The sequence below is a fragment of the Balaenoptera borealis genome (assembly GCF_965194805.1).
Source record: "Balaenoptera borealis genome assembly, chromosome: 5".
NCBI classification, from domain to species: domain Eukaryota; kingdom Metazoa; phylum Chordata; class Mammalia; order Artiodactyla; family Balaenopteridae; genus Balaenoptera; species Balaenoptera borealis.
The window spans coordinates 116,099,885-116,114,207 of NC_138862.1; the positions used below are offsets into that span (position 1 = coordinate 116,099,885).

Here is a 14,323-nt window from a genome sequence, read left to right on the forward strand (position 1 = left end):
CCAAAAAGGGGGAAAAAAAGGTAACAAAAGAGGACTAAGGCTAATGAAATTCCATGAATACTCTTATAAAGAAAAACATAATCTGATTGAGATGTACAAACTTTGAGAATGAAGTGTGTAAAATTTTCACATGTAAGAAAAGTTCTATAGCTACTCTTCTAGAGTTCAATATACTATCAAACAATGATGTCATTTTTTAATAGTGAAGATTTCCTTGAGTTCCAAAGACCTTTGAACTTCAGGCAAAATAGAGCAATTTGGTGGAAGAAAAGGGTGAATTTTGAACTAATAATAAATACAATGTCCTATTAAAGCTTGTTTTCTTTTATTATGGAACTTAACTTAGAATCTAAAACATTAGTTCTGTGGTTTTGAAATCTAGCTTAAATGCTGCAGTGTAGGGCAACTTCAATAGAAAATCTATTAATGACTATATTCCTTTTTTTTTTTTTTTTTAACATTATATGTTACCATTTGGGATAAAAGAAATCTGCGTTGCCTAGTTGGAGAGAACTTGAGATCAAGAGTAAGCTCCAGTTTTGCTATAGACTTGTTTTCTGACTGCTGACAAGTCTATATTAATCCCTCAGTTTCCCCATTACTAAAAACAAGCAACATTGTGGTAAAGAGGCCGTTAAACTACCAACCCCAGAGACAGAATGGATGGAAAAAAATAACATATGGCAGTGTTTTGGCATCTTTGGAAAGATAGAACTCAATGTGATGCTATTGGCAGTAATGTTTTCAATACAATTTGTTAATTAAAGAAAGTTACAAAGTGTACATGATTTTAGGAAGAAGCCATATTCTGTCATAGATGAACTAGTTATTTACAGACATTTAATGGCCTATCACTGGTAATGTGAAATCATCACCATCTATTCTGTCCTTCTTGTGTATATGAATTTGGTATATGCACAGATGTGATTATGTATCATTTCAAGTGATGACATACCTTTACTTTTAAATTGTAACTTTAACACTCACAAAAGAGCATTGAGGGCTTCCCTGGTGGCGCAGTGGTTGAGAATCTGCCTGCCAATGCAGGGGACACGGGTTCGAGCCCTGGTCTGGGAGGATCCCACATGCTGCAGAGCAACTGGGCCCGTGAGCCACAACTTCTGAGCCTGCGTGTCTGGAGCCTGTGCTCCGCAACAAGAGAGGCCGCAATAGTGAGAGGCCCGCGCACCGCGATGAAGAGTGGCCCCCACTTGCCGCAACTAGAGAAAGCCCTCGTACAGAAACGAAGACCCAACACAGCCAAAAATAAAAAAATAAATAATAAAAGAGCATTGAAAGACATTGCCAATTTCTAGACTTCTGGGTTATAGTTCCCTATGTATGTTACTATTATCATCTTACAAAGTTTTTAAAAAGTGTGTTTGAGTGTAGAAACTTGTATAAGCTTTATATGGACACGAAGGTGGTCTAAGTGTTATTGACTGATAATCTGTTGGTCATTCTAACCTGGTTAATTGGACTACTTTTAATTCATAGGAACAAAGGGTTGAAAGGCACAGATAGAATCTTGACTACTTTGTATTTGAAGTTACATTTTAATTCAAAACTAACTAGTTCTTTCCTCACTGGAAACAAAACACTTTTAGCTTTAACTTTAGAATACTTGAAATCCTACTTTGACAGCATTCATTCTCATTAAAATCTCAACTCATGATCCATGTTTGCACAAGGATTTGGGTATTACTTAAAATGTCCATGTAATGAGCTGCTTCTCTGCAAATTAATACTCACTTCCCTTCCCCATCTGTTGTCTGGGATCTTTGGAAAAGAAGGGAAATAAAGGAAAAATGCAAAATCAAGGTGAAATGTTAACCATAAGGTCGTTCCAGTTGCGGCCGTCAAATCCCTAAGGAATAATCATAATAGTATTACTATGACATCCATTTTGTGGCACTTACCTATTTTTAACCTAAATTGACTAGATAAAAATATATTTTCATCTTCAAATATTTAGAATATTTTCTCCATCTTCACCCTGTCTTTTCTGGATTTTGATACTAATTTTTCTTTTTTTGCATACTGCAAATGTTTATTCACTGACTGATCTAATTCTAGATTTTTTGTTTATAAAAATTTCATTCTTACTTGCTGTATAGGTACTCCATCAGTACAACGGTTCTACCCTCGAAGGAAAAAATAATCAACCCTTTCCACAGAAATGCATATTTTCAAGAAAGAAATTATGTGGTAATGATTCATTCACATTATCCAAATATTCTCTACTGAATTTCTTTCAGCTTAACTACTGTGTTTAAAATAATTTTGCTTTTTAATATTTCATTTGAAATATTATATTTTGGTGAAAGAAAAAAATCTCCTAGTAGCACCAGCCTTATATTTTGAGCAAACAGCTTTAAATATCTACTTTTTCCTTCATTCAAAACATATTTAGAAGCCCACTATATGTTGGCTTCTATGCTAGACTTGGGGAAAACACTTATACCTCTTGTTCTAATAGGTCTTATGTTTTAGTAGGGAAACAGACACCAAATAAAAAAGTTGTAATTTCAAATATTCATAACTCTTAAGAAGAAACAAAGCAATCATGGAAGGTGGGAGCCAGGGCACCTTAGGTGTGTGCCAGGTGGGCCCTAGGAAAGGCTCTTTGAGCCGAGGGCAAGCTCGTTGTCAATAACCAGCATTTAAGGAGGAGAGACAGGTGCAGACAATGACCCTGAGGTTGAAACCAGTGTGTGGTGGGGAGGGAGCTGGAGGCATCTGAAGAGAGCAGGGCCAAGTGAAAAAACCTGTATTTTATTTTAAGTATAATGGGAAGCCACAGGAGGGTTATAAGGAGAGGATTAACATGATCTGATTTACATTTAAAAAGAAACCTTTTTGTTTTCTTAGTCTCTCATAGTTTAGACTATGTTGTGTATTATGTTTAGACAGATCTAAACTTCTCATTATATAGTCAAAGATAAGTTTATAGGGCTATAATTTTGTCATACCAAAGTGGTAGAAATATCTAAGAATCTACATGACAGTTCTTATATAGACATTTAATAACTTTATAGCAAAACAAAAGCTTAATACCTGTAAGAGAGAAATCTTTTTCTCAATGAAACCCTAAACTAAGTTAATGGCAGTGATTTTGATTACTCAAGAAGAATGTGAAATGCCCCATTTAAAAAAAAAAAGAAAGAGAAAAAACAGCTCTGAACAACAGCGAAAAAAGAAACCGTTTTGCTTAAATGCAATTATTAGATAAGTGTGATAGAACCACCTGACAAGAAGAACTTCTAACAAGTAGAGCTAATTTTAGGGAGGCTCAGAGCTGAGCCTCATTTTTCCAGTGAGATAAAAATATACATAGATAAATCTAGGGACACTTGGAAGCATTCAGTGAGTCGTAAAAGAGCCACAGAGGAGGAACCTTTATGGAAGAGGTAGGAGGCAAGGCCATACAGTTTGGTATTGGTGGGTTAAGTTTCTTTTAGAGATTACTACTTCGTATTTCCCTTTAAGGGAATTTTACTCGGTTTCATGGGCTATTTCTCTGTTAGCAAGAGAATGCTAAGATAGCATTATTTAATTGAGGCTATGCCCTGGTAGACTGGTGGTGACAACTGGCCTGGCCACTTTCTTCACCCCTTCCTTTATCTTCTCCCAATTCCAGGCCTTTGTATACGAAGGTTAAATTAGTTCTTACCGAGGTAAACTCCAAAGCAGGGCCATCAAGTCTGATAGCTTCAGCAGAGATAGATGCATCGGCCATTATTACTTTCTCTGGAGCACACAAAATTCATTTATCTTCCTAGCTGAACAGGGGAGAAGAAACACCTAGATGTTTTGTACCATAGGACTTTATGTAAATGTCAACGGACTGGTATAAATTCCAAACAAAAAGGAAAAAGGTTTGCTTACCTTATCCAATACTTTTGAAATATATCGTTTATTATTTGATGGCAGTTTTTGTTTTGTTTTTTAAATTTAAGGTGTAGAGCATAACGATTTGACTTACATACATCATGAAATGATTACCACAATAAGTTTTGTGATCATCCATCATCTCATATAGAATTTGGTGGGGTTTTAAAAAAATTAATTAATTTATTTTTGGCTGCGTTGGGTCTTCTTTGCTGTGTGTGGGCTTTCTCTAGTTGTGCTGAGCGGGGGCTACTCTTCGTTACGGTGTGCGGGCTTCTCATTGGGGTGGCTTCTCTTGTTGCAGAGCATGGGCTTAAGGGACGTGGGCTCAGTAGTTGTGGCTCGCAGGCTCTAGAGTGCAGGCTCAGTAGTTGTGGCTCACGGGCTTAGTTGCTCCACGGCATGTGGGATCTCCCTGGACCAGGGCTCGAACCCGTGGGCCCTGCATGGGCAGGCGGATTCTTAACCACTGTGCCACCAGGGAAGTCCCTAGAATTTGGTGTTTTAGAAAGTATGATTATAAAGCCTTAAGACTAAAAAGAGGGAACTATAGTCAATATTTTGTAATAGCTTATAAGGGAAAAGAATCTGAAAAATAAAATTAAAAATTAAAAAATGTTTAAGTGATGAAAAAGAAGACTGAGAAAAGAGTAGCATGCCAAGGTTATTGTGTAAATTCTTTTTTTTTAAGTTTTAAAATTTTTATTTATTTATTTATTTATGGCTGTGTTGGGTCTTCGTTTCTGTGCGAGGGCTTTCTCTAGTTGCGGCAAGCGGGGGCCACTCTTCATCGCGATGCGCGGGCCTCTCACTATTGCGGCCTCTCACTATTGCGGTCTCTCTTGTTGCGAAGCACAGGCTCAGACGCGCAGGCTCAGTAATTGTGGCTCACGGGCTTAGTTGCTCCGCGGCATGTGGGATCTTCCCAGACCAGGGCTCAAACCCGTGTGCCCTGCATTGGCAGGCAGATTCTCAACCACTGAGCCACCAGGGAAGCCCATATTGTGTAAATTCTTTAAAAGTGTTTCACATGTTTCAGTGTCGCATTTTTGTTAAGTATTATTCTAAAACTCTTAAATTATTTCACAACTTAATTATGAAGCTTGTGAATATTGATCATATTACTTTACAATAGCACTTTGCTATGAGTAGAAAAATATCACCCAGACTTTTTAGCCTACTCTATTAATGAACTTTATTTCTGGTTGGCTACTGTTTTCAAAAATTAAAACCATTTTAAAGATGAACGTTCATCATCATTTGATGATATTTTAAAAAAACGTTATATATGGTAGAATATCAAGTTAAAGACCATTAAACAAAATTGTATCTCATCTTTGGGAGAAAATTACATGTACACATAGGAGAAGAATTTGTGGGAAAATATATCAGCACTTAAATGGTGGCTATCTCTGGGTGATGAGATTATAGGCTTTTTTTGTTTAATTTTAAAAACTATTTTCCAATTTTTCTACAATGATCACATATAATTATTATTTGAATGCATTACTATTATATTTTAAAAATGTACTCACATACACCACCTAAACCAAAAGTAACTTCGTAAAGGTATAACAACAGATGAGACTACAATTTTAGTTATGTGATACGTGACACTTCATAACTGCTGTCCAAAGACAAATTGCCTCTCAGGATCAGTATATATTTGAATGCCATCAGGAGATAATATTAGGAATGTTTAGTGCTTTTTCAGTTGACTCAAATTAATGCAGAGACATTTTAAAGAATAAATTTATGAAATAAAAGAGGAATTTGTAAAGGAATTAAAAGGACATGAGGAACAGAAAAATAATTAAAATATGAGAAGTAAAGCTGAAAGAAAGTGGTGTGTTAGGAAACCTTTGTTCTGTTGTACACACTGCAACATTCTATCTAGCTATGTATCCTTGCACAGGTCATAACCTCTCTGGGTCTCATATTCTTTATCTGTAAAATAAGGAGGTTGAATGAAAGAATGACTATTTTTGGTTTTAAGATTTTATAAATCTAGATTTCCAAAGGACAAGATTGGAGTCTTGGTTTTGTGTGCAACAGCCAACATATAAATGGGTCCACAAAACGTTTTAGCTTTAGCTTTGGTAAGACTCAAATATGCTAGTTGTTGCCTGATTTCCCCAAGGAAGCCTCCTGCCTCAGGACCTTTGCACTTACTGTACCTGCTGCTCATTACCTGAGGTATTTGCATGCCTAATTCCCTCACCTTCTTCAAATCTTTGCTCAAATGTCACGTTTTCAATGTGACTACCCTGACTACACTATTTAAAACTACAAGCTCCTCCCACACCCATCCCTCTTTCCTGCTTTGTTTTTCTCAATCGCACTTATTACCCTCTAATATATTATGTATTTACTTCTTTTATTTGTTGTCTACCTTCCCACACTAAAATGGATTGTTCCAAAGAGGTCAAGGGCTTTTTACCTGTCTTGTTCATTCTTGTATTTCCAAGATCTGTAATAGAGCCTGGCATATTAGATTCTCAATAGATATTGTATAAATGAATGAATTTTCCATTTTTTACAACATCTTATATTTTCATTCAATATTATGAAAGTAAAACAATAAATATGCCTAAAATCATGGAACAGTGGGAAATTCCCTGCAAAAACATGTATCTATATAAGGAAAAAGAAATTATTTAAATTATTAGGCAAAGATTTTAAAAACATTTTTATTGAAGCAATTTTATTTTTTGCAGAAATTTCAGAAAATATGCAAGATGTATACTGGATCATACGCAGAAGTCCTTGAGAATACAATATCTTTAGTATTCTGTAGAAACCATAAGATTGAAATTTTGATTAAGAATACGCACTCTTTGACACTAGCCATTCTTAATCATATTTAATTCAAGGCACATTGAAATATTTTTAATATTTGGTATAATAGTCTAGTTTAAATAACACTTCCTTTACACAGGAAAATTTAATAAATAGAGCCACTCTAGGGGTTAAAAAGTCCTTATCATTTGTTTTTTTAAAATGTAGGTCTTATAGATATGTCACTATAGTAACAAACTTTGGAAAAAAGGCTCTGTTTTGAATTCACAGAGTCTAAGTGCTATGGATTAATGAATACCTAGGCTGAAAAAATGTCTTTTATAGAATCCTTGTGCTTTGTTTTCTTCATGTTTGGTTTGGCTGCTCTCATTTACATACTTGTTCTCATTAGGGTTTGAATTTCAGAGCTGGCCTCACTCTGCAATGGGAACAAATGTCTTGCCATGTGATACCAACTTTCCATTACATCCTGAAGCACTTGCAGTCCCAGAGGCAAAGAATTTATGGTTGGTACATGAGAGATGGAACCATCACATAAAAGAAGCCAAATTTGAAAACATATTTTTTTCTTGGTGCCAATATAGTTTCAAGATGATGAGAATTCAGAATAATCATCTAATGACTAAAAATGAATCATTGTTAAAACACTGTTTTTGGCATAAAATAGCTAATGTTTCTAGTTGGCTGATAATTTTCATAGCAACCATTTGGCATGTCCTAAACACCTTTCATTAGAAGCTTTCGGACCCCTTTGAAGCAGCTCATTATACTCTGAAACAGTTCTGAGAATAAGGGAGAATAATACACAAGTTTTGCTGATATTCTGTAGCTGTGTAGAGAGTATCGTGTAGCAAATACTGAAAATGCACTACAAGATTTCTCAGTAATTCTCTAATCAATTAGGAAATTGAGTAGATGCAGCAAGAGACATTCAGAAGTACTGAAAGTCAAGCCCCAAGTTAGAGTTTGGTCAGAATTCCAAACTTAATTGTTTTATTCTTTTTTTAAAAAATTGAAGTATATTAATTGTTTTATTCTTAAAAAATAAATAGATGAATCATGGAGGCTATTTCAATAGCAGGGTCACTATTAATATCCGTAAAAATAACATGGCACCATATTTCCACGGAGTTCTATATACTTCCCTGTTTCTCCTTATTCCTCACTATGTTTTAGAGATTTTTTGGTGGCAAGTATTATTTTAGTTTTGGCTAGAAAATCAAGGGAAAAGAGTATTGAGAATGGCAGTCAATAACTGTAAGAACTCATTACGAATCTGTTCATATCTCTGATCATAACTTGCATTCATGTAATACTTTATGGTTGTCAAACTCTTGCCATGTGTCATATCATTTGACCCTTATAACCCTATATCTGTGTGACCCTGGACAAGTCACTCAGCCCATGACCATGGTTCCTATTTGGTAAGCTGCATTTAATAGATGCCCTTAACTAAGTCTACAGGAATGTTCCAGAATTAAAAATAGAGTAGTCCTATGCATTATGAACTCTTTAAAAGAAAGGTATTATTATAAATGTAGGGTATTATTATTTATCTAACTTGGGAAACTGAAATTTAGAGAGAACAAGTGAGTTGGCCCTAAGTATTTAACCACATTGTTCCCAAGAAACACATAGAACCATGGATTAAAATGTTTATATTTTATAGCTTAGACAAAAAGCATGAGCTTTTATCACAAAGGGCAAAATATTGCCTCTTAAGTGGAGAATAGTACTTTCCAAAAAATAAAAACAAATATTTATTCTGAACCATGAATCCACTAATTTTATTTAAATGTATCAAACTGAATATGATTTCATCAGTTATTGATCAACATTCAGGCTACATACATATGACAACTAATGACAAAACCAATTTGTTTGAAAAGATACCCAATTTGGGGGTAATTAATCCCATAATTATTCTGAATTACATAAACTGAAAGGAGAAATAGGTAATATTTTTGATAAAACTATTTTCCAAATATGTATACACATAATCAGAATAATATTTCATACGTAATAGTTAACTTGGTTGGCTAATATAGCCTTACCATATAGCTTACATATCAGAATGAAACCTCCTTAAGAACATCAGATATTTTATGTCTCAGTTTGAATGACATGATATTTTCTAGCTTCTACATTATTGTTCTTTTTAAAATGTATTATTACCCAAATGTACGTGACTGAAAGAGTATTTGTATTTACTAAACATTGCTAACCTCCAAAAAAGATCATTTTAAATTATTTCATTAAAAACTTTTTTATAATGGAAAATTCCGATATACGTAAAAGTAGAAAGAATTGTATAACGATTGACAATACTTGCGTATTCAGCGGGGTTCCTTGAAAATGGAGAAGTGAGCAACAGAGAGAGATGGAAAAGAATGAGTGTTTAACATGTGCCAGGCAGTGTGGTAGACGCTTAAATGTGTCTTCATTGAATCTCTACAACAACGCTATGGTATAAGTATTATCACCTCTAGTTTGGAGATGAAGGCAGTGAACCTGAGAGAGACTGAGGGCTTCCTCAAGAGTTTAGAATCAGAGCCTTGTTTGAACTGAATCTGAGTATTCCCCAGGTCCATGTTCCCACCATGACTCCATCTGATAATTTATGAACCACCAAGATTAGATGTTCCCAAACTCGTGAAGAGGAACTACTTTCTGGGTTTTTGTTTTGTTTTGAGATCCCATGACAGTGGAAGGAGAGGCCAAGAGAAAGGGGTTAAACCTGTTATGGGTGAATTTGAGGAGAAGGGTTGCTGTTAGTGAGGTTCTTGAGTGGGGAAGAAAGCGGGCAGGAGGTAGTTCCTTGCCATGTGAAAGAAGCAGTGGACCAGCGCAGGCTTTGGGTTACGCCGGTCAATTAGGCTGATGTGTTGAGAACCTCTGCTGTGGTTGAATAAGGCTCCCTGGAGGACTTTCTGTGCACTTATATTAAAGAGTAGAGCTTTTATGATACGAGATAAAGAATTTTATTTTTCTATTCTTGAACAGAACAACTGGAGGTGTTGGGTCTCTCATTCTATTTCAATTAAAATGAAGATGCATCTTTAGCTGGAATGTATGTGTAACTGTCTTGGAATTAGACTCTCCAGGGTCAGACTATCTCCACATGGCAGACAAGCAGATTCCCTGGATACCAGGCAAAGTTTTCAGTTACTTCCTGTCCCAGAGAAGAGGAGACTTTGGTTCTAATCCCAGCTGTGCAACTGGCAAATCATCTTACCTCTCTGGGCCTCTGTTTTTCCTCCTCTGAAAAATAAGTAGGCTGAACCGGACAATTCCTAGACCCCCTTCCAGCCCTTCCACTGTGTGGTTGCATGAGAAGAACAGAAATCACAGTTTATCCCTTAGGCCTTTTGGGGGAATAAAGCCAATATGGAAGGAATTACCTTCCATGGTAAAACTCTCTGTCTGCTATACAAATTTTAGTATCCAAAGATTTAAAGTCCATTAATCCTGAAGACTTGCTGGGAAGCAGGTCAGTTGACATTTCCATACACTTATTTGAATGTGTTTTAGTGAAGTTAAAAATTTTTTCTGTAAGCTGAAACTTTGCTTGAGAGTCAAATTAAAAAATTTTTTCTAGCATTTCATTTTGAAATTTAAAGTAATTGACTTGTTTTGAGTGTCCTATTTAGGTGCTTTTAAAATCTCAAATAATTTTGTCAAACACCCCCGAAATTGCACTCCACCCTCAGAAATTATTTTAGGGAAAATTGCCTGCTATATGAAATGGAATAGATGAAAATTTAAATGTTATGTTATTTCAGTTATTCAAACATACATACATTAATGATGAATACATGCTAAGTGGAAACATTTTACTATAAAATTACCTTGTGCTTTTGAACTACACAAAGTTTGTTAGTTCACGAATGGGTGGATAACCTTGGTGAGAAAATGAAAAGACCTGTAACTGCGTGAAAATATAGATTCATCTTCTTTCGGAGTTGTCGTTTGCTCTGTACACGTGTTGAGTTCCTGCTAACTTGACAAGCGCTGCCTACTTGCTGAGGTTACAAAGATGAGTAAGATATGCTCCCTGCCCCTAGGAAATCATAGCTGGTAGATGTTTGTAGTTTGTCTGGAAAAAAAAGAGAGCTAATAAAGTTGTTCTATTGCATTACCTCATTTGAACTGATGAGGTGGTACTATTATTTTCTTTATTTTACTCACGAGGAAACTGAGCCTCATAGAGGTTAAGTTATTGTAATGGTTAACTTGTTATTATTTGCTCAGTATCTGTGGCTCTATTTAGCAAAGGCTGGGACCATGTCTGTCCTTTTCACTCTGTAGCCCCAGTGCCTACCACAGTACCTGAACGTAATGGGTGCTCAATACACATTTGATGGATTAATAGATATTGGCTTATTAGTACATCCAACAAATATTGGATCATAGAGAAACACTAGTAACATTAGTCCTCTCACTCTTCAAGTAAGTGCTCTTTTACTATGCCTTGCTGCCTCTTTAATTATATCTGTTTAGTATTAACAGAATGAATGCTTCAGGTCTGGAAAAAGAATTATGTACCACCTAGTTTTTTAAATAAGGGAAGAGATTGCCTTTGAAAAGCAAAAGCTGAACACCATTGCAAAAATACCAGGATAAGTCCCCCAGATTTAAACCTCAACCATCAAAGTATTCTTTTCTTTATGAAGAAACAATTATGTCACATGTATCAAGCTTTGCCATTGTTTAATGGTTTGGAATCTTTTGGAATTAGCCATTAGAAGAGAAGGCAGCAAGTTTGAGGGTCTAGAAGTACCGTGTGTACTTTATTAGTATTTTGGATGATATTTATGAAGCTCAGTTTATGGCGGATGCTAAGTATCAGGGTTATTAACACTTCAGAATATAAGAATGGAATTCAAAATGACCTTGGCAAAATTGAGGGTTGATAATCCTAAATAGGAACACATGTAGGCAGGAAAGACAAATGTACGATAACTGCGATGTGCAACTGTGGCAGAAAGGAATTTAGAGTACAAATTCAGGAATCACAAAGTAATGCTTGCATTACATTCTCCAGACTGTTACTGGAATACTCCTGTCAGTCTTGGGCCTACCAGTTGAAGAGATTTTTAACAAAGTGGATGAGATTCAGAGGATATAGAAAATAATTAAAGGTTAGAAATTTAGGAATGTAAAAACAGAAAACAAGTTGAATTTTGGTCATGTAAGTTCCAAAAAATGTTTACCACTCTTACACCCATTCTCCGAAGCTACTCCAAATGTGCTCCACCAAAATGAGAGGATGAAGCAAGATAGGATAAGACAATGGATCCGGCATCCAGGCAAAGGGAGTTCCCAGGAGATAGGGAAGGGACAACCTGGGTGGCCAGTGTGCACCTGGTCCAGGACCATCCATCTCGCTGATGCAGGTTACAAGGTTCAAGGAGAGTCTTCTTTAAAAAGGTGAAAATGAAAAAATTTCTAATGCATTTGAACATTTTCAGAAAAAAGGCTCAACAACTTGATGGAGAGTTTGAGGTTCAGTTTATGATAGTACACAGAATATTTGACAAAACAAACAAAAACCAACTGCAAGGAAACAAGTTGGAGCCAAAAAGAAAGGAAGAAGAATTATAGTATGTAAATGGTAGAACTTACCAATAAATAACCCTTATATACCGACTCTAACATAAACACTAAGTATTAATCTAACCAAAATTATGATCTGGTGATATGGAATGATGAAGAGACGAGGAGGGGGAAGTGTGTGATGGGAAGGGAGAGGGTGGTGGAAGAAAGCTATGTATTATATTCCACAGTGAGAAGTCTTAGCATATGCCTGTACTTCAAAAAATCAAATTAGCAATATGGGCAAACATAGCATACTTAAAGTTCTGGGAGTAAACACCAAAACCAACAACCAACCAACTAATCAAACGAATAAAATAAAATAGCTAAAAACACTGAGTATGGGTGCCTTTGATGTAGGGAGAAAGGTGCTGATGGGAGGCACAAGGGGCTGCTATTTGTTGCAGCAAACTGTATAAATTGGATTCTTCAAACTGTGTGCATGTATCACTTTGATTAAAACAAGCAAACAAAAAAGAAATCAAATTAACTATTGATACGTAAAAATATAGTTAGGAGGTTATACCTAATAATATCCAAACGTGGGGAAATTTGTCTTTTCTTATAGTGATAACTAACTCCTTGTTGTATTTGTGAGGTCAGGATTTTGGCTAATGCTGTGTTCTAGTAAAGGTTGATCTAAAGGAGCTTCTAAACAAGCGAAGTGTTTCCTTTCCCGGAGCTGCGTGGGACTAACAATCCCACTCAGCAGTCTGGCATGGCTTATATGCAGTGATGGAGTAAGGCCTGAGTTGCATTGCCCTGGCTCATCTTCTGGGTTCCTTAGAACTCTGTGAGCCTCTGGCAGAGGTGTGGTGTGAAGGACAGAGCAATAATAATTCGAAACATATTATGATGACACCTATTCAACTCTAATACAATCAAGTATAGAATTAAAAATATATATATATACACACAAATATTCAAATGATTATTCCTCTGCACCTGTGAGGAGATTACTACCTCTGAGGGGAAGGAACTGACATGTTTTGAATATCTGCCAAGTGCTTCACTAACATAATTTCATTTAGTCACTCAGTACTGCTATGAGGTGGGTATCACATAGCCCCATTTTACAGATGAGAAATTACAGTTCAGAGAGGTTAGGTAACTTTTCTGAGGTCACATAAGTAGCCTATGATTGAGCTGGAGTTGACCTTAGGTCTGTGTGTCTACAAAGCCAGTGCTTTGCCCTTCATACCGCACCTCTGCCAGAGACCCATAGAGCAATGAGGAACCCAGAAGATGAGCCAAGGCAATGCAACTCGGGCCTTACTCCATCACTGCATATAAGCCATGCCAGACTGTTGAACGTAGATTATTAGTCCCATGTATACACACACACACACACACATGCTTGTTTTACCTTTAAAATGATGCAAAACAACCAGTTCTCCCATTCTAAATGGATATGCTTTGAAAATAACTGATTTGTTCAAATTATATAGCTATTTTGATGTCTTGTAGATACAACTTGAGTGTTTATGTGTTACATGTGACCTGGTACCGTGAGAAGACTTCAGAAATGCTCAAGGCCTGTAGGTGATGGAATAGTCAAAACTTGTCCCATCCAACCAGTGTCCCAAATTGCTACATAACCCCTGGAGAACCTGTGAATCATAGTTTATATACAACTATTCATAGATACAGGTATTTCCCTGAGGATATTATTTATGTGAGGTAGCTAAAGAGCAACTTTCTTTTTTTTTTGCCTTGTTAAGTATTAACTCTAGCACCTGCCTCACAAGGGCAGCGGGGTGGAATGGTGGAGAAGAATCCACTTGGGAAGAGAAGCTGAAGAGGCCCCTTATAGAGAGAGGATGGCAAAGAAAAGTCAGCCTTTGAAGAAAAGTCCTCCTAAGGAATAAGGACCACACGGTCCTGTGGTCCTCCTAATCCAGATGCCAAGAATAAATGATCCTGGCTGATGAAGAGCCACTTGCCACTTCCTCAGCTTGTGATTCTGCCTGAAATGGATTTCCAGTTGAAAGATTAAACAATAACAACAACCATCTCTGTGTTGCTGTCTCTCAAATAT

At 36.2% G+C, this 14,323-nt stretch overlaps 1 long non-coding RNA gene across 3 annotated transcripts in view; it reads left to right on the plus strand.

Annotated features, from left to right (window-relative positions):
- Nucleotides 1–2,217: 2,217 nt before the first annotated feature.
- LOC309629937 overlaps nt 2,218–14,323 on the plus strand; it is a 70,341-nt gene continuing 58,235 nt past the window's right edge. For all 3 annotated transcript variants that reach the window (XR_014245299.1, XR_014245300.1, XR_014245301.1), the window contains exon 1: nt 2,218–3,410. This is a non-coding gene — a long non-coding RNA (uncharacterized lncRNA). The remainder of the gene's footprint in view (nt 3,411–14,323) is intronic.